The sequence below is a fragment of the Heterocephalus glaber genome, unplaced genomic scaffold, assembly GCF_053883595.1.
Source record: "Heterocephalus glaber isolate CG9 unplaced genomic scaffold, H.glaber_assembly_v1.0 deba00000809, whole genome shotgun sequence".
NCBI classification, from domain to species: Eukaryota; Metazoa; Chordata; class Mammalia; order Rodentia; family Bathyergidae; genus Heterocephalus; species Heterocephalus glaber.
The window spans coordinates 6,599,478-6,626,670 of record NW_028258163.1 but is presented as its reverse complement, the minus strand read 5'-3'; positions in this window follow the sequence as shown (position 1 = coordinate 6,626,670).

Sequence of the window (27,193 nt, the reverse complement as noted above, 5' to 3'; positions counted from 1 at the left end):
CAAGTGCTTTACCATGATCTATGCCCACAGCCCCTTTTAAACCATTTTAAAATTATTTATTTTTTTAAACTCCCTGGTTCATTACAGATATAGATCTGTTAACTAAACACAAAATAAAAAGGATGAAAATAACACTTTTTTCACTAGTTACTTGAGTTTTTTTTTTCAAAACTAATGCTGATTTCCTAAAAATAGCTATTTGAGTAGAAAAGACAATAATGAAATGAAACAGCATCTGACACATTTTTCAAAGTCTTCAAAGATGAAACTTTCTACTGAATTCTAGTGGTCAAAGAAAATTATAGGATACAGGCTCAGTCAACTTGAATAACACATTTTATTTTGTCCATTCTTCATCTTGTAGGGATATTATGGTCTAAAAATGAACACTTCCTGTTGCTGAGCAGGAAGTAGACTCCCAGTAGGGCTAACATACGAGGTATTTATTATTATCCTTTCACACAGAAGCAGCATACAAAGTAGCACGGAAGGATAAATTAAGTGGCCAAAGAAACTGGAATGGAAGCAGAGAGCTGAAAATACCAACATGTCTTTATTCATACCATAATTGTTCTTTTGAAAGGTATAAGAAAAATAAATATTCTTTCCTTTTAATTGCACTATGCTTTAAAATGCCCTTATTAGATTGATCTTCAATTGACTTTTAAAACAACTTAGCCAAATTTTCTCTACCCAGCTGCTTTCTCTGTCATTTAGTAAGAAATTATCTGTAAACAAATATTGTTATCAGGGAGAGACAGGAAAAGAACATTATTTTATAGAAACCCTTTTGGAAGTTATTTTGCAAAGTAAGAATGCTCTTACTAGGTGAATAAACATCTCCTTTACTTACTATTTTGTAAATGTGAGTCTTCTATATTATATTTTCTTAAAATAGAATATTTTTGCGTAGAAGAAGCTACCATATCTGAAAACATAAAAACCAAAAATGCACTTATCACACCAGTGCAATCTCAGGGACTGGATCAAGGTTAATCAAACTGGTTATAACATAAGAAAGTAGAGATATTTTTAAACATATATGTATTTGCTAAATTTCAGATGCTTTCAAAAGTCCATTTCTTGACCCTTTTCTCATTCACTAATCAGATTTTACAAGATTTTACCTTTTTGATTGTTAAGAAATGTCATCCAGGCTAAGTATATTTTCATGACAAACACATGATGTTATCACTTAAGGATTATAAGGAGAGTTTTAGGAAACCAATACTTCAAGTGAATTTAGGAAGAAGAGAAGAGGTTTCTTAATACCAGTACTTGCAAGGACAGGAAGAAGTAGCTGAGCAGTTGTGACACAGGCATTCCTTTGGGAAATGGCTACAGAGTAGGAGTGTGCTGCTCAATACTAAGTGATCGTCATCTCCCAAACAAATGCAGAGCTTGTGACATTGAAAATAAGAGTCAAATGCAGCCTTCTACATGTTTTTGTAAAAAAAAATAAAATAGTTTTATTTTAGAATCTGCCACACCCATTCATTTATGTATTGTCTATAGCTGTTTTCTTGCTAAACTGGCAAATTTAAATAACTGCTGCAAAGACCATATGGCCTACCCAGCCTAAAATACTTACAGCTTGGCCCTTTCCAGAAATGGTTTGCTAATCCTGACCTAAAGGATTATGAGAACTGAGATCCGTTTAAAATATTACATAAACAATTATAAACCTTTTTTAGCACATGACTTAAAGAATATCTGTACCTTTACCAAAAAAAGTAATTCAGAATTTAGTTAAATAAACGTTGTCTCTAAAACATTTAAATTGTCTGGTCGTGTTGTCTGTGGTAAGAAGTGGTAACTCTTTTTCTAATACACTCTAAAAATTTCTCCATATACTACTTTAGAATGCATGGTTGGCCTTCCCATTCCACTCAAGAATTTTAAGAACCTGATCTGCTACATATACATATTTTGGTCAAAGTGATTTTCCCCCTACATAATGTTCAGTTCTGCTTTTCAACATTTATCCTTCTACCTGAAGTTCTTCTTTCTGAGCAATAGATAATATGATGGTCCACCTAGCTATTGTTTCTGTCCTTGGGTTTCTTTCAGTTTATCTGGGTTTTCCTAGTGAAAAGCACAGCCTAGGAAATGTGCTTTTCTATATTTATTCTGCACATGACTGGTTCAATGAGCTTCATTTTACTTCCTTCCTTAATAAACTATTTTGTTAACAGTGTTTATTTTTTCCTCCCATCCTTTATCCTGTTTGAAGTTATTTTTAAGGTGCTACTGACTCCCTGACACCCAGAATGCAAAGCAGACTATGCCAATTCTACTTCTCACTTGGGTTCTCAAAGCATCACATGAATTTTCACTTCTTTTAAAATCATTTCCACTGTTGTCATTTCCCTGAAAAAACTTAACTTCTTATTAAAGTTCTTTTCTCACTGGACTCAAGCTACAGGTTTTATTCTGCATCTAATTAGATTATTTTTCTCAAATATTTTTGGAAATATCTATAAGTGTTGCATTGCTACAGCCATAAAAATTCCAAGGGATGAAAGAAAAGCATATTTTACAATAAATCCCTTATATTATTCTGTGTAAAATCAAAATAAAATAACCATCTTTTCTCTAAAATGGACCATGTGAGCTGAATTATGGTCCTTTAAAGTACATTAATGATCAGATGAATAATTACGCCAAGAAAATATGGATTTATTATTTGATAATAAATCCTGTTCATTATAGAATTCCACAATCAAAGCCTCTTCTGATTTATATGAATCCATGAGAGATTTACTGATTATAATAATAGCAAATTGTAAGGGATACCTGATATGGAAAGGTACACTATACTGAAATAAACAAGATGATATTAACAACAGTAAATTGAATATTCTGTTTTAAAATGACTATTAGTCATTTCTGTTGGTACAGTATCTCATGCCAACAACATCACAATACAAATATGTAAGCCAAAATTTTAATTTGGTTTTAAAAATAAAAAGAATATTTGATATATTCATAACATTCTGATATTTCTGATATTATAGTTAGATGTAGTATATAATAGAGCTATATTGTGGCTTGTATCTAGATGTCCCCCCAAAACCTTATATACTCATAGGTGGGGCTTTCCAGAGGTGGCTGGATTTAGGGTGTGTGAAGGTGGATTAATGGTGTGATAATTGAATTAATCTACTGATTGGTTTAGCATTGTTTTGGATGTGGATAATGGAAAGTCTTACCCTGGGTGTGGGTGGTACCAATCAATAGGCTTATAGCCTGGATGGGATAGGGAAAAGGAAAGGGATAGAATAGGGAAAAGGATGGAAAAGGGAAAGATGGAGGATAGGCTTGCTGCTTCCTGCCTACCCTGCTATGGACTGTTTCTCCTCTGCCATGCCTCCCTGCCTTGGCTCCAGCTGACTATACACTGAAACCTCTACAAACCGTGGGCTGAAATAAACCTTTCCTCCTTTAATTTCTGGGTGTTGAGTATTTTGTCTCAACAATAAGACAAAATAATTAAGACATGCTACTTACAAATATCCTGCCCCCTATACACATACATGAAAGAAACATATATTTTGGCTGTATTTAATTTAGTCTTAGTCATGTGATTTGCACTAGCCAAACAAATGTGAGTAGAAGTCAGGTTTATCCTTCACTTATTCTAAGAGGGTCAGCCTCAGTATGAGCTTTGCCACGTGTCTTCTACGTTTTGTTTTTGTTTTTATTTTTTTCCTACCCGAGTACCAAAGCCAGCACAAAAGTGACAAGGAGTTCCCAGACAACCAAGGATGGCCATCAGGGATGAACCACTGAGATTTTAGAGTTGTTTAATATATGCAATCATATCCTCGCCTATTTTCTATTACCACAGTTAAGACTGTTTTTGTGGTATTTGATTCCATATTTTAAATCCAGAAGTTAGTGCTTAAAATTATGAGAAAAGACTCAATTGGAGGTAAATTGAGCTCCTTTAAAAATACAATCAAGCACAGATATAATTGAAGGTTTAATTTTATTAAACAGCAGATTCACAACAACAAAGGCTCTCAAAAATAGAATGAACTATCTTATCAAGTGGTGACTTCCTTTTCAACAGAAGTGTTCAAAGAGTAACTAGATGATCAGATATGTAGCGGAAAAACTAAAACCTATGGAACAAGGCTGAGTGAGATAGCATCTGATGTCCCCACAATTTCTGACATTACAAGAATGAAGCAGATCTAACAATATTTATGTCACAGGTTATCATTTTCAAGGCTATAAAAACTCATTCCCTGCAACTTTATAGCTCGTTGGATGGAAACAAGTACATATATGATTATTTCTTCTTAACAAGCATTGCCAAAGCCAATAGCTGTCCCAGTGGCTTCCAAAAAGCTTGTCTTTCCCACACTTGGAAGTGTCCCCAAATAATAGCTTCAAGGACTAGACTGGTTCTATTGATCCATAAATCCCTACAGGCAGACAGTTTTACCAAGATTTCTATCACCTCCACAGTTTTACATATGACAAGTTTGGTTTTATCCCTGATAGATGCTGTCATTTAAAATTAAATACTTCACTTATTTGCTAACATCTCTTAGGTAATGAAGTTCCTATTTCAAAGATAGTGATAGTCTTAGAAAAAAAATTGTGTGCCTCCTGATAAGGAAGCCTGTGAAATGCCCCCACACAGTCCTTGAAACAACTTCCTGGTTTTCAAAATAAAAATTCTTGTGCTGATAGAATATCAACCTACCCTGAACACATTTCAGAAAGATAAACACTCCCAACTTCTTTACTTCCTCTAACATGCTGATAACAGACAAATGTTGCAAAACTGCCTGCCCTTTTTAGATCATTATTTATGTTACTAATAGGTACATTGAAAGCATTGACAGAAATATTTAATATTTTTCTAAATTGTAGAATCTGTCATTTATATTGAGACACTTCAATTTACTTTATAATATTCCATTTGTCTCTGACATTTAAGAATACCCTATAACTACTGAAAACAATAAAAGAAAAATATTGCAAAAGTAATAGAAGACTAAGCTCTCTATGCACTTTCTGACAATATTCTGGGATCATTTATAAAATAAATCATCCAAATACATCATCTCAGTTTAAACTATATGCAAAATAACTCAAGTATCAAAGATTCATAAATTTTTGTTGCAGCAAGCAAAAGGCCCATAAAAATCCAAGTTTGGGATAGTTCCATTTAAGGAATTGGGAAGTGAAAAACTCCAGAAGCGGCCAGATTGGCCAAGGTTATCACAAAAGCAACCCAGAGCAATGGCTGAAAAGAAGATTCTGGAATCAGGTTTTTATGACACACTATGTATATTCAGAAAACCCCAAATACATGAGATTATTTTTACTGACCTAGGAAACTTAACTCCCTTTACCCTGATATTTGCTGTCAATCTTCTTTTAAGTGGAGAGTTCCATTATTAAGGTAGATTGATGTTCAGCAACAGTATCCCTGCTCTTATCAGGAGCTGATGAAAGGGATTAGCTAGTAATAGGTTAGTATTAATAGATTAGCTAGTAATGGGTTAATTAGCTAGTGATGCATCTCAGCATTCCTTTAAACCCCATCTAAGCAATTTCTCATGGTGTAGGATTTCAAGTCTAAGGTTCTAAAATTTAAGATGCCTTTTTACTATCATTTTAGGTGAAGCCAATATATTCTTTGATTTGGAAGTAAACTGAGGATCCCTGGAAATTACAAGGATATTCCAAGGACTGACTTCACATTTTTAGGTATAAACCCACAACCCCAGGGCAATAACAGGGCTGCAGCACTGTGGCAATTATCAGGAAATAATAGAGCATCAGGTACTGAGGACTCTTGGTAGAAGTGAGGAACCAAAAACTCCAACAAATAATTTGCTATTGATATTAAAATTGAGGAGAGGGCCAGGGTTTTAGTTCAATGGTTCCACAGCTGGCCTTGAAAGCACAAGGTCCCGAGTTCGATCTCTGGTACCAAAAAAAAAAAAAAATTGAGGAGAAATTTAGAACAAATACAGAAAGACAGGTCCTATTCTATACATAAGGAAATGAGACTGGAAGCTTATTGAAGCCAGGAGCCACAGTTATTTCCATTTAACACTGACTGGGTACCAATTTTGTGCCAAGTACATAAACCTGTCCAGATTCTAGGAACAGACAGATAAAGTAGAGTGTGATCATCTGGTGGATTTACCAATCAAAGGAAATTGTCAGAAACAAAAGTTGGATCAGTAGTCAGAAAAGAAAATGCAGGAAGCTGGTCAGTGTCATACCACAAAGTGTGTTGTTTTGACGGAGTCAGGCCCTCTGTTTGAGCCTTCCTTGACCACAGGCAATTAGTCACTGCTTCCTTCTGGCCTACAGCTCTCTGCTCTTACCCCTACTGAGAATGTATCCTGTTCTAACACTTGTTTATGTCTGCTTTTCCCAAGATTGTGTTCCTACATACTAGCACAAAGCCCTGGACATGGGAGCCCCTACTAAGCTTGTTTTAATAGAATGTTTGATTAAATGAATAAAAGAATGAAGGAATCCACCTTGTTTGAAGCCTCACTTTAGGGCCACAAGCTTTGCCCTGCTGTACTAGAAAAGAATGTTTTCAGACACAAGTTTGAATTGGAGTGAAACATATCTTTTAATCTCTTCACTACATAACCTTATGTAACACACCAGAACTTTTAAACTATATTAAAGAGTGATCCAATTTAATGAATCTGACTTATCAGGAAACCTATGACTCATTTGTTTGTTGCATGTTTCTTAAGGAGGAAAGTAAAAAAAAGTTAAGGGAAAATAAAAGACATTTTAGAAAAATTGATGCACAGTGAATCCCATCTCTTTATATGGTGGATTTTATAGCCACTCCAAGGATGTAATTTAACACACACGCGCGCACACACATACATGGGCTGTGTTACTTTAGGCTCATTAACAGGTGCCTTTCAGTTACTTCCTTTTTCTAAAACAAGAAGTATTGAGTCAGCAATTTAGCCAGAGGGAAATCTTTAAGCAATGACTATTAATAATAAAGACTTACCAATGTTGGCAAAATCCATTTCCCTTTTAGGAGACAGAGAGAACAAGCTATTAAAAGTTAGAATCAGCCACCAAGTTGGAGAAATTTAGGGAAAGCTGTTTCTAGAACTTTTGCTGTAGTTAAAATTTGAGCCACATATTGTGGGACATTTCTGAGTTCTTATGCCAGCTATTAACAGAGACAGCTTCCATTTCAGGATAAAAACTAGCAAAGACATTAAAATGTGTTAAGTATTCACTATGTTCTAAGTACCATGATAAGCTCTTGTGTATAAATATTATTGAACCACAACAGCAACCCTGAAAAAGAAGCTGGGAGTGGAAAGCTGATCTTTCTAACTCAGAGTAATGTTTTTTATTGTTCCTTTAAACTCTTCCCATCTGAGGCCTGTAATTCAGGACAAATGTAGGTAAAACATGGATGGAGACTCTATTCTGAGAACTGTATTTCATACATTTCTCGTTGAAAGAAAAATGAGAAGATGTCAGTTTTCCCACATGTTCAGGTTTGGGAACCAAATGTTAGACAACTTTTCACACATTTTCTTCTTGTGCTTCCATTATAAGGTGTTGGTTCACCTCTGGAGGACAAAAGCATTCAAACTCTTGCTGACTACTCTTTCTGGCCCAAACTGACACATTCACTTGAAACAAGAATAATGTGCAGTAGCCCAGGGTGACCCAGTTAAGAGCAGCCCCATTTAGAGCTATTAAATGTGGTTTCCTTCTCAGTGAGGTCATCCCATTTAATCCCTGAGGACTGAACCAGCCCAGGAAACAGTGTCCCTACCAGCTCTCTCAGTTCATTTCTTGGGGGTCTAAGGGACTCGACTTTTTAAGAATGCTCCCTTCAAAAGAGAAAAAAGAGATTGGTAGTGAGGAGGAAGACAGTTAAGAAGAACACAAGCAGTAAAAGGGTAATCACATGGAGAAAGGCTAATCCGAAGGGAAGGCAAAAGGACACAGAAAGAGGTTGGAAGCACTGCCAAGGGGGAAGTGGAAAAACTCCCCAACCACTTCCACAACCTCCTTACTTAGAACCAACTGTACAAAACAAGAACAGGCATATTGCAGAGAATGTGCCATGGGTCCCACCATGGGGAAATGAAGAGCTGCACAGCCCTGTGCAGTTTCTATTCAACACATAGCACCATGGTGATGCCTTCCTGGATATATGTGTAAAATAAAAAGGGTTATTCCTTATTAAAAACTCCTTTGAGAAGATTTTAAATCAGAAACAGTGGGTGGAGTAGGGAAGATGGATGTGCCCCACAATCTGTTTTAACAGGATCCCAGGTAATTTTATTTATTAATATTATTATTTTTTCTTTTGTATCAGGGATCGAACTTGGGTCCTTGCACTTGCAAGGCAGGTGGCAGAACCACTGACCTAAATTCCCAGCCTGATTCCAGGTAATTTTAGACAACCAATGACCTGTATGCCTTTATGTTTCCCACACATCTCCAACATGACAAGATAAATTAAGGCCGTAAGACATCCCTCAGTTCAGACTATGAGGTAAAATATACAGTGTATGCTCTGGTTGTTAAAGTGAAAAATAAGATGCAGAATAGTATGAAAGGTGTGATATTACTCATAAAGTAAAAAGTATTTATTTATATGTATGTACCTATCTACTTGCTCTGCTCATCTATCAACAGCAAATTTCCAAATGAATGTTAATTGTTACCTCTATGGATCAAACTAATTGGAAGTGAGAGAAGGGGAATCCTTACTGGGTTTTTTTGGTTTTTTGTTTCTTTTTTTTTGGTACCGGGGATCGAACTCAGGTCCTTGCGCTTGCGCAGCAGGCTGCGAAACCACTGAGCTAAATCCCCGGCCCGATCCTTACTGTTTTATAGGTCTTTATATATTAGTTCGCTGTAGGTATTCCTTCCTTTTATGGATCTTTTTTTTTTTTTTTTTTTTTGGCTACCAGAGGTCGAACTCTGGTCCTTGTGCTTGCAGAGCAGGAGGCGGAACCACTGAGCTAAATCCCCGGCCCAGTATTCCTTCCTTTTATTCCTTCATGTCAGTGAAGCTTCCCAGTTGCCTCCGATGACCAGCCAAAATTAGAACCATTGGAGAGGACTGGTTGTTAGTTTCTATTAGTTCAGTAGCCATTAAGAGACTGTTTAAATATTTGTTCATTGACCCTATGAACACTCTCCAGCTGTTTTCCTTGTCTTCTTTCAAAGTCTTGCTTCAGAAAATATGTACTTTCATGATAGACCCACCCACAGGGCAGCTCGAGTCTCCCAAGACCAGTCCTGAGCCTGCATCACAGGAGCTTCTCAAGTCCCCTCCTGGGACAATCCCAGGTTCCCCACACTCAGAATCAGCACCAGAGTGGCCAGTTTCAGCTGCATTGTGGCCAAAGGGGTGCTGAGAAATGCCATGTGGCTTATATGGCTGAATTCAGTTGGCAGATATCAAAACCTGTAGCCTATGGGAGCCCAGCTTGCTCCTTTGGTGTTGATCAGTGCACCTGTTAGCATCTAGGAAGGAAAATAACATGCCAGCATTCTAATGCTATCATCTTTTTCATTCAACTAGAAGCAGGAGTCTCAGGTACAATTGTTAAATACCCTAAATTGATCTTGAGATCTTTATAATCTTCACTTACTAAGTCCCTCTCACCCTCTTGCTGCTGAGCATTATACCCAGGCGCCCATGAACAAGACTACCCATGCCTGCCCACCTTGACACATCTTCAAAACTATTCCTTCAAAATTGCTCTTCTAGCATCAAAATTATACCTTCTTCCTCCCCTCTCCATCCAAATGTTTAGTTTTGTAATATTCTAATCTTTTCCAGCTGTAACTGAAGAAAGTAATTCTAGAAAATCACACTGAACTACATCAGTAGTTATCAAACCAACTGCCCCAAACCCCCAGTACACCTGAAAGATAACACATGGAATAGCAAAAAAGGAAAAACAGTGGGGATTTACACCAGAATTATAAGCAAGATGAAGCATTTGTTTTGAAAGAGTCTCTAATTCTGACATATAATCTTAAACTGACTGTTTTGAGAGTGGCTGGGTTAGCTAGATATTAATTTCATCCTTAATTCCCAGGGCTATTTATGTGTTAATGGAGCAGCTCTTTAAGCCAAAATTGAATCTCTAATTATGGAATTACAAGTACATTGCTGGTGAGGAAAGTATTTTTGGATAAGGGAGCCTTCTTGGGTTTCCCCAAATACATCATACCAGTGAGTGACTAATTCACCTAAACATTGGGTTTGCTCCCTTGTTCAAACTGTTGTCAAGGATTTATAAAAATCTTGCAAAACCTTCACACTAGAACCCTTGAAACTTAACTTATTAGGTTCATCTTGCCAAAGTAAGGCAAGAGAGGAAAACTACACATTCCATCACTTCTTCATTCTTAATGGTATTGACTCTTGAATCCCAAAGGAATGCCGGCTTCTATAAGCTTCCTTCCACAGACTGATATTTTAAGTCTGGAATGCTAAGAACTAACAACCTTCATTTTTTCCCTGTGGATAGGACATTTGTGGCCAGTTTACCTGACCTACAATAGGCAGCTCTGTTTTGCTGTTGGAAATTTTCAAAACCAATATAGAAACTATAACAACAGTAGTCTCACAAAACAAAGAAACTATCTACTCACACATTTTATCACGTACAATATAGCAGACACTTTGCCTTCACTTTGAATGGTCACTTTACCTTCCCCACGACCCTTCAGAAGTACCCATTCTGGAATCCTTCTAACTGAACGTGAACTCTGTGCCCAAGACTGATCTGCTTATTATCACCAAATCCAAGTTCAAACATTTTTGCCATCATAAAACTGGAAATCACATGCTGTAACAACACTAAGCACCAACACCTATAAACGAACTACAAAGGCATTGCTGCAGGCTAAGGATGAAACTCAATGGTAGAGAACTTGTCTATCACATATAAGGCCCTGGACTCAATCCTCAGTACTGATTAAACAACAAACAAACAAGCAAAAAAACCGACACTGTTGCCAAGCAAATGTTTTGGTTTAGAACAATAGGACTGGGTACATTCAGATTAATGTAAATCTTCCCTAGAATGAAAAGATCATATCCAAAAATCTAATCACATACTTTATGAAATTCATCACAGAAAAGCTGAGCATTAATGGCTCCAGCCATTAAAATTCCAGCCCAAGATCTGAAAGATGGATCTGATTCCCTTTCACAAAGAAAAACTGCAGTCACTTATCAGAGGTCTAAATGTTGACCAGAGCCTCAGTGTGGAATTCAGTTAACATCCTGGCACTGTTAAAAACCGTAACCTTGAACCATCTAACAGGGATTTAGCAAATACCTTTTGTTTTAACAAATCTCACTGGTGACAAATAACAGAAGCTCACTTAAACCAGCTTAATTAGGGTTATTACAAGAATCTCCTGGATCCCAAATGTAGAGAAAACAGGTCTTAAGAGGACAAAGGCAGGTACAGGACAGGTCTCAGGAGCAATGACGGTGATTCTCACAGTCTCTCTCCACTTTTCTCTGTACTTGACCTCTGTCTCTCTCCCTATCTCTGTCTTTCTCTTTTTTCTCTCCTTCCCCATTTTTGTTGGTCTTTCCTCTTCCCCCTCACCAGAACTACTTCTCTTGCTTCCCTGTACCTCTATTATATAAGACCACCTCTCTGTCAGCCCAGTCTGGACAAAACCTCAGTTGCCAACTCCTGAGACACCACAAGATTTGCCCATTGTGAGTGAACTCCCTCCCTGGTTGAGGCAATGGGCCATCTCCACTCCCCGAGGGGAAGGAAAAGGATCCTAGGAAGAGAGTAATCTGGGCTGGGAGGATATTAATTATCCCTCTTGCTGGAAAATACATAAGAATCTAAAGGTCAACAAATTGACCTTTAGGCTAAACGTTTGAAAATGTTTTCTCCCTATTTCTTTCTACTAACATGAGAACTTATAAAATATCTTTTAGTGTCCTTTCTTGTGGGGAAAAAAACATATATATACATATTTCTGTGTGTGTGTGTGTGTGTGTGTTTGTATATCTGTGTGTAATGGTTAGCAGAAAAATCAGTCGAAGACTAGAAAAGTTCAGGAGATTTAGGCTCCACTGCTAAAAGCAGCACATACCCTTGCATGATTCTCAGGGTTTTCTTACGTATGCCAACCTCTAGGACCCTTTCCGTGTCTAACATTCAAATTCTTATGAAGTTTTAATATCTGTTCTTTTTTTTTTTTTTTTTTTTTTGCAGTACCAGGGATCAAACTTATGACCTTGCACTTGTGAGGCAGGCGCAGTGCCACTGAGCTAAATCCCCAGCCCCTATCCGTTCTTATAATAACTGGTTGGAAAAAAGAACTCTCTGATTTGTGTGGTGCTTTTGGAGGAATACTCATTCAGGGGAAAGATCAACCAGGTCTTCATCTTGTTTGGTTTTAGTTACTGCTTTGGAACTTCAGAAATAGGATTCATGGAGAATTTGTTAGCATATTGATAGCTACAGTCACTCTTTCTAACTATTGGGCTGCCAATTATGGAAGTCTCTAAAGGAATTAGAATATCAAAAGTGAATTAATTTACCTTATATTCACCAACAAAATTAGCCTCCAGGGCATTCAGACACACTCCTGCTAAATTGGGCTTTTTCAGTGTCACTTAAGCTCTGCTCTGGGAATTTAAGTAACAGTGATAGCAAAAGCACATTAAGCATAGAAAAGAGCACCTTGAAGCCTGCTCACTCATTTCCTCTGATGAAAATCAATCAGCTTTTGACCGCCAACAACACCATCAAAAAGCAAATGCTCAGCAGACAGCCACAACTTACATCCTTCCCCGTTAGAACGCCTGCATATGGCTTTTGAATCAGGGCGGATCAATCAGATAGAAAAGAAGGTATTTCTTGTCTTCTCTAACAAGTTTTCCCTCTAAAAGGAAAGTGGGTTTCTATTTTGAAAGGCTGATAATAAGTCATGAAAGTGTTTCATCCGTTGTGCCAACCACCATTTTTTTTCTTGTGTATATTCCATATTGCTATTGAAGATACTTAGAAGAATCAATTAGGGAATTTACAGTTAGAACCATTACTTTACAAAGGCCCTCTAGCCCAAAGAAATATCATGGCCACCAAGAAAAATGTTGGATATATGCTCAATTGTAACATAAGTACCACATTGAACACAGATAGATACTTAGTATATACTAAGTGGGTAATACATACATAGTTCCTGTATCTAGTGAGTTGAATCAAATGTACAAGAAAAAAGAAAGAGAGAGAGAGACAAGAAAGGAAAGAAGGAAGGAAGGAAGGAAGCAAGCTTGGGAAATTTTTAGGAATTTGTTTACAAGACTATAATTTACTAAATTTGTAATTTCCCTCTTATTCTCAAAGTATTTTCATACTTACCACTGGCCTTTTACAATCACAACCACTCTGACATAAATAGTGCTAAATAATTGGCAACAGCATCCTAAATGAAAAAGTTTAAGCATAAAAAAAACAAAAGATTTCTCCAAATTTTGGGATCTTAATCAAAGGACTTAAACGCTGAGCTTCTGACTCTGGTTTATTACATAGTCACAATACCGCGTTAAGAACCCTATAATGATAAGCCCCAGGTAGAAAGGGGCGCTCTGGTCTTCTTTAAAGGACTAGCTTATATTCTTTAGATGGTAGATTACTAGTATGATACAAAACAAATAAAAACTAATAACCATGTGGAAAGCTCTGTCTCCTGCCCTCCCCCACACATCTGTACACACACACATACACACCCTGAATGCGAATTGCTTCAGAGAAGAATTACAGCTCTGAAAAATGGCACTCAAGTTTAAATATACAACATATCTTACTATAGATCCACCATTCCTATTGCAACTCATCTCAGGACTGGAACCCTCAAGAGACACTCTAATGGAAACTTGCAGCCTGATCAGAAATAATACAGCATTTTAATAGTTCGAAAAGGAGTAAAGCAATATGAAGAAAAAGAGAAACTGTTGTAGCTGCTAATTGTATTCAGGGCTCTTTTGGAAATTTAGCTAGTCTGGGATAATGAGCAAGAGGCTGATTTTTCTCTAGATTGTAACAGACTATTATCTTATTATCCTTTCAATTTTTGTTCCATACCAATCACATGGATCCACCTCAGAGCACCATCCAGCATTGTTATCACGGTCCCTGGGGAAGCCCTTTAACCACAACCCAACCCACTGCCAAAGCCCAAGTATGAACATGAATAAGCCTTTCAGTAAGAACCCCTCCCTTCCATTCAGATTTCCCGGTGTGGCATTGTGCATCAGAGACAGATCCAGGGTTCCCAGCGCTGGTGACTTGGTGAGCGCCTGTGAACTTGAGCCTGTCAAAAGCCACTGGGAGTAGAGGAAATTCATCCCTTGCATTCAGCCACCCACCAAGCCTGCCTTATGGCCCTCTTCCCACTCCGTTATGGACACACATGTAACTATGTGCCCTGTACTAACAATAGTTTTCATTCTGCTTTTTACATTCTGATTAAAAGTAAAAATTTAACTTACATTTAAATATATATATCATGTTCTATAAAGTCAAGTAATATGAAAAAATATAAAATTAAAAATAACAGTCTTCTACCTCAGATCTGTCATTTTCTACTCTTTCACCTATTTCTTCTGTTTTTTACTTCATATTTTTAGACAATTCTCATACTGCTATTTCTTAGTTTTTCACTTCTATATTACATTTATAACTGTCTTAAATAAGCCTCTCACCAAACACACACACACATTTCCTATACCCCTAATGTTGAGTTTTTATTAAACCAATGTTTAGTATTTACTTTATTATAATTTTATAAATTTCATTCACAGATAAGACATGACTGTATTTTGACTTTTTGTTTGAAAATTTTTGTTGTTTCCTCAAGTTCATAAAGGCCACTATTTTGATTTTCTTGTATCTATCGCCTGTCCATGCCCACCTTCTTGACAGTTTATAAAAATCAACCAATACATCATGCAGGACAGAAGTACATTTCTCCCTCCTCGTGTGGCTCAATCCCTGTAAAGCCTTCTCCTGTCTTGCTCCAGTCTGGACAATTTGCTCTCTAGACCTGCAGAACAACTGTCATTATGGGACTTCCCCTTGCCATCTTTTTGCAAATACCTTACTGTAGTGAGTTCCATTGTTTTCTGAACCTCTTGTCTTCTTTTGGTTTTATTTTCTTGTTTTGGTGCAAGATGTTTTTAGTAAGCTGTTCAGAAAGGTTGTGAGGGAAGTTACCAGCATATGCATGTCAGAAATACTTTGTCTTATTTATGTATTTCCTTGGTAGTTTGATTGGGTAAAGAAATCTAGTCTGGAAATTACTGTTGTGCAGAAATTCAAAAGGATCACTCTGTTACTTTCTAGCTTCCAGTGTTGCTAATAGGAAGTTTGAATTATTCTAATTCTCAATCTTTCGTGGGGGGGCGGGGGGAGCCAAACTCGGGACCTTGTGCCTGCGAAGGATCCAGTTGAAAGTCGGGAGCTCAGTGTAATATCCCATGGGAGTCCATATCAGGAGGCTGAAGGGTTTTCAATGGAAGCCTGAAGGGTCTGCACTGGAAGCCAGGAAAAAACCTCCAAGGTGAAGGTGAAGACTGGAGCTCCTCTGAAGAAACCGAAGTGAGCCATCCTTGTTTGTTTCCCCTTTATACCATTCAGGTGACAAACCGCCCTAGAGTGGGTCTTTGGTCTTCAGTAAATCCCCTCAGCCACACTCAGAACTATGCTGATCCAGTTTAGTTAGGCCTTTCTTACTCAAGTCAACACAATCAGTTAACTATCACAGGGTATAAAAAACATTCACTGATTTTTAGTTACACTCACTTCTGGGAACCTCATAAACCCTTGCAAATTAAGGGTAATCCCTTCCTTTTCATTGATAATCCCATTGACAATCTTTGATAATCCCTTCCTCTTCATTTTTCTAGTCATTTCTTTTGAAATTTACCTTGTTTGAAGCTAGATCACCTTGCTGTACACTGTTTTAGTTACTTTTCTTGTTGCTGAGACAAAATACCAGACATCCAAAGTTAAAGGAGGAGAGGTTTATTTCAGCTCACAGTTTGTAGAGGTTTAGCATGACAGAGTGGCATGGCAGAGGAGGAAGCAGTGCAAGGTAGGGCAGGCAGGAACCAGCAAACCAGCAAGCCTGCCTTTTTGCTTTCCTTTTATGTTCCATCAGGACTACAAACCTATTGATTGGTGCCACACACACTTGGGGTGGGGCTTTCCTCTTCAATAAATCCATTCAGCCACACCCAGAACTATGCTAATCAAATTAAGGGGCTAATCCAGATATTACAGACCCTTAATCTATATGCACACAACCTAAATCCAGCTACCTCTGTAAAGCCCCACCTACGAGCGCACGAGGCTTTGGGAGGACATCTAGACACAAGCCATAAGATGCCCTTTAATCATTTTATCTTTTACCTCTCATTTATTTCCCACTCTTTTTCTGTGAGATTTCAATTTCATCTTCTAACTCTTATTTAAATGTTTTCATATTTTTAATTTGTAAATCATTTCCCATGTCCTTAACATGTTTCACAGTACAATTTCTTCTTAAACTTTTCTCAGAATTTTCCCCCCTAAAATCTTCTGCTTTATTAAGCTTTTTTAAAAAAATCTTTGTTGCTTTTAGCCTCTTCACATGAGAAGGATCTGATGATCTGTCACTCCCTGCTCAGAATTTGGGCACTTCTCATGTCTGGGTGGGGTCTGATAGCCGATGGGTCTTGTCTACGCCCAGGAATATTTGCTGGGTGCACCAATGTTAAAGGCTGTAATTGTCTTTGCTACACCAGTCAGATTTCCTAGAAAATCCCACTCACATTTCCCACCTGGCTGCTAGCGTTCTGTGTGCCGTGTGAGGGAGAGAAACTAGGGTCTCCACTACTCAGAGTGCAGATTGTCTTTAATCTCTCAATTTGTAATACTGCTTTTCACACATATCCTTGTATGTTCCTTGTGTGTTTCCTAAACCAAAGTCTTGTTGATTAAGCCACTTTGGGGAAAGCTTTCCTTGAACTTTTTGCCAGAGGAGCTAGAGTAGTCATAGTTGAATTTATTTGAGAAAAAAATCTAGGGATCTAACGCTTCTTCTACAGACCCAACTTTCCACTCCACTCACACTTGCTTCCACAGCAGCATGCCTCTAATTCCAGAGCCTCTCTCAGCTCACTGGCAAAAAACTACTCCCTTCCTCTTGTCTTACGTCCAATGGGGAAGTGCACTCACCTTTTTCACGTTCTCCCCTGTATCAAGCCTTGTGTTCGAAATGTTCATGTCATCTCTTTTGCCCTTCATGTCTCTTTTCTCTGTTGGATGAGTTTCAACTTTTGTCATTTCTTTACTGTCAATTTTGTGGAGTTTGGGGAGATGACTCAGATGTTCCAGCCACCAGGTTGACTACAGGTCCCTCAGTCCTCCTCTTAACAAACTTTAGGAATTTATTTGACCAATTTTCTCTCAGCATGATGCACACATGTGGGCAAGAAGAGATACAAGGATGTATAATACATATTGTTAGGACTAATGGAGTTTATATACAAGTTAGAGACAAAATACATACATTGAACATTTTTATACATATTTTTAAAAACGTGCGACAGTTCCAATTTGGTGTTTTATGTGACTAAGGGAAAGGGTGTGACATAAGGAAACACTGCAGTCATTCAGAAGTGAGAACAGTCTCCTTGGCCTAGAATATTCAGGTTTTACCAAGAAAGTAGGACTTCAGTTTCATTGATTTGGAAAACTTTTGAGAGGGAGAGAATTCCAGGCAGGAAAAATTGGGCAACATGGAAAAGGCTTAGGGAATGTGATATGACTTTGGCGAGGACAGGTGATACATATAAGGTAACTAAAACTTGGTTATCATCAATTCTACATTTTGGGTGAAAAATATGCTAGAAAAATACCAGTAATCATTTAAAAAAAACACTCTACTGAGAATCCAGGCTGTGGTCTTAACTGCACACTTGGACTTGGTGAGTGTGTGTGTGTGTGTGTGTATATATATATATATATATTTTGGTACCAGGCAACGAACTCCGGTCCTTCCGCTTGTGAGGCAGGCAGCGGAACCACTGAGCCAAATCCCTGGCGGACTTGATACATTATTAAGGTGAGTCAGCATATTGCCTCACCTCCAAGTTTCCATTCCTGGTCTGTGAATTATACCTAACAAAGGTGCCCTTTCTTCTTCATAGTGAAACTTTCATGCACAACAATTAGCCTCTCCTAAAGGAATTAGCAAATGAAGATGATTTTGTAATGCTTGCTTTCTGAATACAGATTATTGGATCTACATGACTAAAATTTTTGTTAAATGGGAATGGGTAGGTGGGATATAGCTACAAACAAAGTGGCAGTGACCTTTTAGAAAGAGAGAAGGTGAATATGGGATACAACAGGCTAGTAAGCATTCGGAGGATGGTACCTGTGTAAGAGTTCAGAGCATCACTTAGCAAAAGGGTGGCATGTAGTGTACTCCCAAAAGAAGAGGGAGGAATGGGAAAAAAACAATTTAAATCAGATCACTGTACATTTATAAGAACCAATGTGTCATTAATTTATCTTTGCAGAAAAGTTTATTGTTATTTTGTGGTAGAAAAAGATTTTTAAATATGTGACATGAATACCTGGAATGCTTATATCTCCCAAAGTGAACTAATATCTAGGTATATAATTGTTAGTCAGCTTCCTGTCACTATAACAAAATAAATATCTGAGGTGATGAACTTATAAAGAGAAGAGGTTCCTTTGTTTTGTCTCATGGTTTTAGAGGTTCCAGTCCATGGTTGGATGATCCCATTGCTCTTGGGCCTGTGGTAGAAGTGCCAAATGGCAATGGCAGGGAATGCATGCTGGGACCAACTGGTCTCCTCCTGGCCAGGAAGCAAATGAGGAAGAAGTCACCAGGTTGCACAGTCTCATTCAAGGGCATCCCCCCAAGGACTGAAGCATCTCCCTCAAGGCCCTACCACCTATGGGTTTCATCACGTCTTGTACCACCCTGGAATCAAGCCTGTACCACAGGCCTTTAGGGGACAGTCAAGATCAAGACTACAGAAATAGCCAATCTGAACCCTAATAAATGTTGCTCCATTTATTTATTTATTTATTTATTTATTTATTTATTTATTTACGTTCTCCCTCCTGCAACACTGCCCTTCCCTTCTTCCCATCCAAAACCCTTCAATGCTCTTGGCTTCATATTCATCCTTCCTTTTTTTTTTTTTTTTTTGGTTTTCTTGTTTGTTTTGTTTTGAAAGGTATCATGGAGTCTTTGTATCAAAATTTGTTGGCAACTCTCTAACTGGGTGGATACCTGCCTTTTTCCCTGGAAGTGCCGAGGGTGATCAGCTGTTCTCTTAGACAGCTTTCAAGAAAGGTGCATCCTGATTCTGTGGAGTGACTGACCGCCCCATCCTTGACTTAACAGGTTCTGTTGCGCAAAGTCAGGCTCCACACCAAGCAATGCCCACAGACAGTTTTAAGAAAGCCGCATTCTAAGAGAAATTGTGTTTCTAAGTTAATTCTTTATCCCAGAAAAAAGTCAACCTTCTGTAATCTCTGCCAGAGCCTTTTTCATGCATTACTTTGTTCTGGATACTTTTCTTTCGGCCCCTCCATATCCCCCTGCATTCATTCCACCCTGCTCTATGGCTTGCTAGACTGACATACAAAGACCATATCACCAAGACTGCCCTGCCCTCTGGCTTCAGTATTTTGATGGAAGATGGCAGGGTGGGAGGTACATAAGATAAGAATGTGGGTTTTCCCAGGCTCCTTCCCCTGAGGGGGCCGTGGACTGAACATGCCTCTCCATCTAGAGTCAGTATCCTTTTGCAGGTGACCTTCTCCACACAATTATTTGTCCTCTGGGTTAATAACTTCTCTCTCCTCTCACGCTTTCAGGTATAGATGCAGGAAACCCGAGTCCACTCTTCCTCATTCAGAGTGTTTTGTGATGTCTTGTGGTTACCTTGTGCTCTGGCCCCCCCATTGCCCACACATCTTTATAACAGTCTCATTGTTAATAAATTCTCCTGGGATCATCCTAAATTGGGTGTGCCATCTGTTTTCTGCCAGACATTGACAAGGTAATCACTGAAGACATAAATCTAGTCTTAATAAGATTTTATCCTAAAAAATCTATCCTTGAAAAGAGATAAAAATAACACCACAAGGAAAAACACTCCAGTTTTGAAGTTATAGAAAGTTTGCTTTAAATTCTAGAGCTTTCTCTTAGAAACTATGTAGCCACAGGCAAGGGGCTTTATTTTTCATTTTTACCCATTAGAAAAAAGATAGCCTCTATTTTTTAACCTTCAAAATAAAAATAGCAATATTATCTACATGATAGAATTGATGCAAAGAATCAATGAGACAATTTCAGACCGGATGAAATGACTGAGTGAGTTATTATAAGGCAAGATCTCCATTCATATTTGGGGATAAAATCAATCCCGATAATATAAATACTTATTAATGACTATTCTTCTGAAGGAAATTAAATCTAGGAGATGGAACTGAATAATATTTTAAAAATTAGTAGCTGAGAAGTATGTTCTCAGACACAGGTGGGACTTACCCCACAGATATTTCTTTACATAAGATATAGGAATTACTGCTTTTGATTTTCCATCAGTGTTGTACTCCTAGACTTCTAAAAGGAAACTTACCTTGAGGTTTTGCAGCATATCGCCATGAGAAGTTCCTTCATTTGTTGTCAAATATAATGGTTACTTTGCACAGAAATCCTTCCCAAGATGGTAATATACAAGTACTATTGCAAAGGTCTATAACTGCATTCAAAAGCAAAACAAAAGCCACCATTCTCCTATCAGTTCCATGGATTAATCACTAGCTATAATTAAGAGTTACATTGCAGAGGGGTCTATAATTGAAGAATTAAATTAATGAGCTATTACAAGTTAAAGTAATTTCCACTTCCTTGAAGTTAACCGTGTTGAACAGAGTAGTTTCTAGAAAGCTTCATTACCTGCCTGATTATCCGCAAGCTCCCAGACCATCTACTTTTGATCATGTTTGACTGCAATCCAGGAAGAAAAATCCTACATGAGTTTGACATCAGGAAGATGCTGACAGTATGTTCATGAAGCAGATGTACTTTTGTTGTACAAAGTTTACATATGTTAATAGATTTAAATTGGTCTATGAACAAAGCCAATTGCCATTTCTTGATTATTTATATAAATTAAAGGATGGCTTAACTTAATTTTTACCATGTGTGCCCTCTGGCAATAAAGGTTGTTAAAGATTTCAGTTCTCTTTCCAAGGGACTAGAGAAGAAAGACTACCCAGTATCTTCCAATTCTTAGCTGTATTTCATAAGGAGTCATTTATTTTGGAGCCTATAATGATCTAATCAAGAAAACCATGGATCTGATGTAATGCCTCCCTCCCCCTCAGCTTCAGTACCTCTCCTAGAAAAGACCATGATCTGCAAACAAAAGAAATAGAACAGTAAAGGGTTTCACCATCAGGCACAGTCCCAAATCAAGACATGCAATTTTAGAATCTTGACATCATGGTCAAAATAGACAAAGAAGACAGATGTGGTTACCTTGGTTAACCAAGGATTATTTAGATAAAATGGCAGCAGTGTACATTAACCCCTGCACCCAGAGACAAGGAGTGAGGTGCTTCTGAAGTCAAGAAAGAGGGGTTTATGAATCTGCCAGAATTGCTATATACATATTTGAAAACATATTCTTAAGACTATAATTAAATAGCTCTTTTCTAGCACCATTTCGAGAAAGCATCAACCATAAGAGATCAAATAGAAGACAGAAAGTTATTCATTTATCACATGTACAGCTCTATCAAGGATAGGCTTTCACAGTAAGAGTAGAAGGCCCTAGAGTTCTTGGCCTGAGTTTTCCAACTCAAGACAAGCCTATTCCTGCTGTACTTATTCTTATCCTCTATCCTAGGAATGGATAGAGAGGAAAGACCATGTCCCAACACCAGAATTAGTTCTAAGCCCATTTTGGTACCTCTCATACTTTTTGTCTTTTGCCAGGTAATATCACAGCTGAGACTCAGTGGTAAAGTGGGATTGTTGAGTCCCACAAGATAGCACACTTCTATGGATTTTGGAAACTTTATTCTATAGATGAAGTCTGAATGATGAAAAATTTAGTTCTGCTTCTATTTCTCAAAAGTGTCACGTTATTAACAAATCAATAGTTAAAAAGGGGTGCAAATTTTCTCATTGATATGTTTTATTTATTGTTTTCAGATCATTTTCTTTCTTAGTACATGTTTGCAGTGCATAATGTTTACATTTCTTATGTGGAGTTGGTGCATGTATATAACACCTTTTAATTCCTTTTCTTAATCCCCTTTCCCTCCTCTTCCTCCCCCTCCCTCCATCTTTTCATCCTCTTCCCCTTCTAAAAAGATCTACTTCCCTACTTCCTATTATTTATCTTTTATTTTGCTCTTTGCTAATAATTCAAGTTTCTCATATAAGAGAAACCATGAAATAGTAAAGCTGTGTGTCTGATTTATTTCACTTAACATTATAGTCTCAACAGACTTCTTCTTTTTTTTTTTGGTACTGGGGATCGAGCTCGGGTCCTTGTGCTTGGGCAGCAGGCGGCAAAACCACTGAGCTAAATCCCCAGCGCCCTTCATTATAGTCTCAAGGTATATCTGTTTTCCTACAAATGACTCAAGTTTATCTTTCTTTATGGCACAGTAGCACTCCATTGTGTGTAAATACCACATTATTTTTATTCATTCATCTATTGATGGATGTATAGGATGCTTCTGAGATTGAACTATTATGAATTGTGCTGCTATAAACATGAATATGCATGCATCTATCACTGTAATATGATGTTTTTAACTCTTTCAAGAAAATACCTAGAAGGGGAATTCATTGATATGTTTTAATTCAATGAAAATGTAATCATCAATCCAATGCATTTGTCCATGTAATCCTATTTTATGTTCACATTTTCTAGTTCATTATTTTTTATTGTTGCTGTAGTATTTGGTTGCATGAATATGCCACCCTTTGTTTGTCTATTGCGTTGTTTTCAGTTTGGAACTATTATGAGTAAAGTTGCTATAAACATTTGTGTCCAAGTTCTTTCGAGAGACATCTGGTGTAAGTTTTAATTCCAGTAGGGAGCATATAAGAAATGATTAACCAAGGAATATATCATCTTGATGTCTTCCCACCTCTTTCTCAACCTGCATGTGAGTTCTCATCCCTGCAGACCAAAGGCCTTGGGTCCCATGGACCAGTCACCAAGAATCCTTGCTGGATCATCAGCCTATTTCCCCACCTGAACATAGGTCATGTTCCATAATTCCTGCTTGGAACTTTTCAATTCATCCTATACAACCAGAGACCACAACAATTTACTTTCAAATTAGATGACAGATGGAAAGGAAGCAAATAAACAGAATAGAAACCACCTGCTTTCCACACAGAGGATTGGAAATAAGCTTCACTATGGAGGCTAATTCCGTGCATATCTAATATTGTTAGCAATGCTATTGAGGCTGCTCACCAGTTTTCATTGTATTCTTCCCTAAAATAACAGTTGGAGAAGCATCCCATAGTTACTGATGCCACATATCTTTCTCACTCAGCGATGGAAGAGATAAAAATTTGGCAAGCCCCTTTTGGCATAAAAGATGGAGGAGAAAAAATTTGATAACATACCTAGAAATTCAGTGAATCGAGAATATAGAGTGTGAACACAGGAGTCTATAATTCCCAGCAGGTACGCTCGGCAACCAGAGAAAGGTTTGGTTTGTTTTCAGTTGAAATGAACCTGGAACAAGGGACACTAGAAATATATTCAACCACAATGAATACTTAACATAGTTTCTGCCTAACCTTAACTCTGGGTTTTAAATCTAGTTGGTAGTAACTGAGTGGGATTTTCATCAAGGTCATGAGCCACAACAGACAAAATGAAAAAGGGAAGAAGGAAGATAATGACTTTGGGTAACTGTCCTGAGGTGTCCCATTCCAAATGGATGTTGTCCCAAAACCCCAGTCTTTGTGGTTAAAACATTACTGAACTATCAAATATATACAGGGTATAGAAATGCTAACTTCAACAATGGCTGTCGGAGCCAGTGTAATGGCACACTCCCGTAATCCCAGCACACTGAGATTCTGAGGCAGGAGGACCCAAGTTAGAACTCAGCTTGGGCAACTCAGGGACTTAGCTAGATCATGTCTCAAAAGTTTTAAAAATTTATTTTAATTTTAAAAAATTAAAAAGGGCTAGGTCTGTAGTTTAGTGCAAAGGGCCTGTGTTCAATCTCCAGCACCACAAAAAATGAAAAAAAAAGATAAAGAAGAACAAAAAAAGAAAGAAAAAAACTGACTGTCAATCATGAGCTAGTGCCTTAAGGTAACAATAATGAAAGGGAAATTGTTTGTTGAAACTGACACAATGAGCCACATGATTTATATGAGAAGAGAGAAATGTGCTGACAGATTAAAATTCCTTAAGGAAGAGGAAGATGTCAAAAGAGTACTGGAAAAGATAAAATTGCCTCTAGTTCAGCTAGTTATAGAACAAGCCCCTTTGGTAAACAGCAATATCCGTCTTCCCACCCTAGTCTGTGAAGCCTTAGCTGATGGTGAAGTCTTTTCCCCTATCTGAAGTCAACAAGAGTGACCACTGCTTCTCACACTCCCACCAAGTTCCAGCATTGCCTCTCTCAGTGGTCTAGTTTATGCCTGTTCTCCTTCGTGTGAGTGTGTGTGTGTGTGTGTGTGTGTGTGAATTGTCACACTACCAGTATACCAGACTTGTTCCCTGTCATCTAATACTGGGTCCTTAATATTGAATCTCAGAACAACTTTCCACTCTCAACCTCTTGTATGAGGCTATTGTCAGGAAAACTAACTTCAGTGAGGAATCCTTTGAGTGTTTGAGATCCTCTGATAAACCAGAAGCACTGTTGCTAGGACTCTAGACCTTCCCTACAGATTGTTAATCTGATCAGAACCCAGCATATCTGACACTCCAGGGGAGGATTGCTTTCCTTTGGGAAATGCTTTCTCCTACTCCTCTGGACTCCTCCAGAGCCAACAAACCTGTTGGCAAACACCTGCTATGTTATGAGTTACAGGTTAGAGACTTTATAACCCAAGGGGAGAATGACATGGTTTTGAAATCTTTCTTTGTTGTTGAACAGTCAGTCCCACAAGTGACTTTAGTATACATCATTCTTTGGCCTGCAGAGGGTAAAGGGCCAGTGCATTTAATAATACTTGTGATTCTGAAGGGAGAATCCCTACACTCCACTGCAGTAAACACTGACTTGGGCACAGAGGTTTTATGTTTCCTGTCATGCTAGAGTCAATTCCAGTCTGTCACAAGGAGATCAATAATTGGTAGCGCGTGGCTAGGATGAAGGGATTCTGTGTGTGTGTGTGCGTGCATGTGTGTGTGTGTGTGCATGTGTGCAACAGCTTATTGCAGGAAAACATTCTCCTCCAAAGGGAGAACCTGAGACCATTTGTATTTAATTTTTCTTCTCTATTTTTCAGGATTTGACAGTTTTCTGAAGGAAAGACCCCACTAAAAGAGTGGTATAAGGAAAACGACCAAGAGTCTCATTTTCAGTCCCCTTCTCCCACCCACTAACCATGTGACCTTGAGTTAAGAGCTTACTTTATTACTTCACCTGTAAAATAGGAAAGTACCCCTTGACCAAATGATCTCCTAAGGACTTGTAGCTCTGTGATCAATCTGCCTATGCTAAGTGCCTAAGTATGTAGTGACCCTAGGAAACCTCTCATTTGGCCATCAAGATATATATACGCTTTTAGGGATGGAGACACCTAAGTCAAATATCTACTGAGAAAAGTCTACTTAGCTACTTAGTTATGCATACTTACTTAAAATTACATTTATAAAGTAATATATTGATTTTTTAAATACTGTCTATTTCACTTTAAGTTCATAAAACAATGTTATCCATCAACACTGTCTTCATCCAGTAGTTTTCCAAGCACATCATTGTCACCTCCTTTATGATGTCTGAGATCTAATACTCTTTCAGTCCATGGACAACATCGATGCTAGAAATATTATCCCAAGTCACCAACACCCATTTGAATTGCATTTGGTCATTTTTCCATTTCCTGTAAGTCTATGTTTGTAATCATTATAATGTGCCACTTAAACTGAATGGTATCTAAAAGGTTCGTTTTTAAAAATATCTAACAATTGCATTTCAGTGCTAACTTTAGGGATAACTACCAAATCACTGATATATTATTCTTCCTATTTTTTAAAGTCAGTTCTGGCAGATGACCTCCATAAGCATCCAAAACCGTTATTAACTTAGATCATTTCACCCTCAGTGGATCTTCTGTTAACTGTATTCCAAACACCACCACCACCACCACCACCCATGCAAAAGTCAGGTATTGAGAACAAAAGTTAACTTGATTAGTATGCGTGCAAGAGAGGACCTCCTTTTTTCTGGGTAATAACTTTGGAAACAAAAATTCACCTTCTATTTAGGCAAAGACAGTAGTTCAAATTAATCCAGAAATTTAAAAGTAGTGTAGGCTTTGTTTTTCTTTCTTCATTGTCCTTGGAACCCAAGGTTACATCAAATTTAAAATCAAAATTATACTGCTATTATTTTTCCTTTCAAAGGAACCATCAGAATCTGAACTATCTGCTCCACCAATAAGGCTCAACTAACAAAAAGTAACCACGCACTAGTTTTTCAGACAATCTCACAGACCAAGAAGATAAAGGACAAAGAAGGGTTCACTCTCAGCCCTTTGCACTTGCAGTTTTTCCTCTGAATTCAACTTTCCAGTAAGCTGGCTTCCATCTCCGAATTCTGCCCTTTATTTGGAGAGGGAAAAATGCTGGTGCAGGGAATCACTGCTGCCTTTAATTTGCTCTACTGGTCACAAGGAAGCCTTACCACTTTCAAGTGGCCCTGCCCATTGTACTTGGGCATGAAAATTTATTTCAATCGGGCAGGAAACAAAAAGAAACCTGTCCTTCCATTTGGCGCAAAGTGAAAATGGGTGTATGTAAAAGTGTTCCTAGGGAAAAGGGCAAGAAAAATAAACTCACCCTTCTATTGACACTGCCACCCTATTTTTTTCCCCAACCAAAACTTAC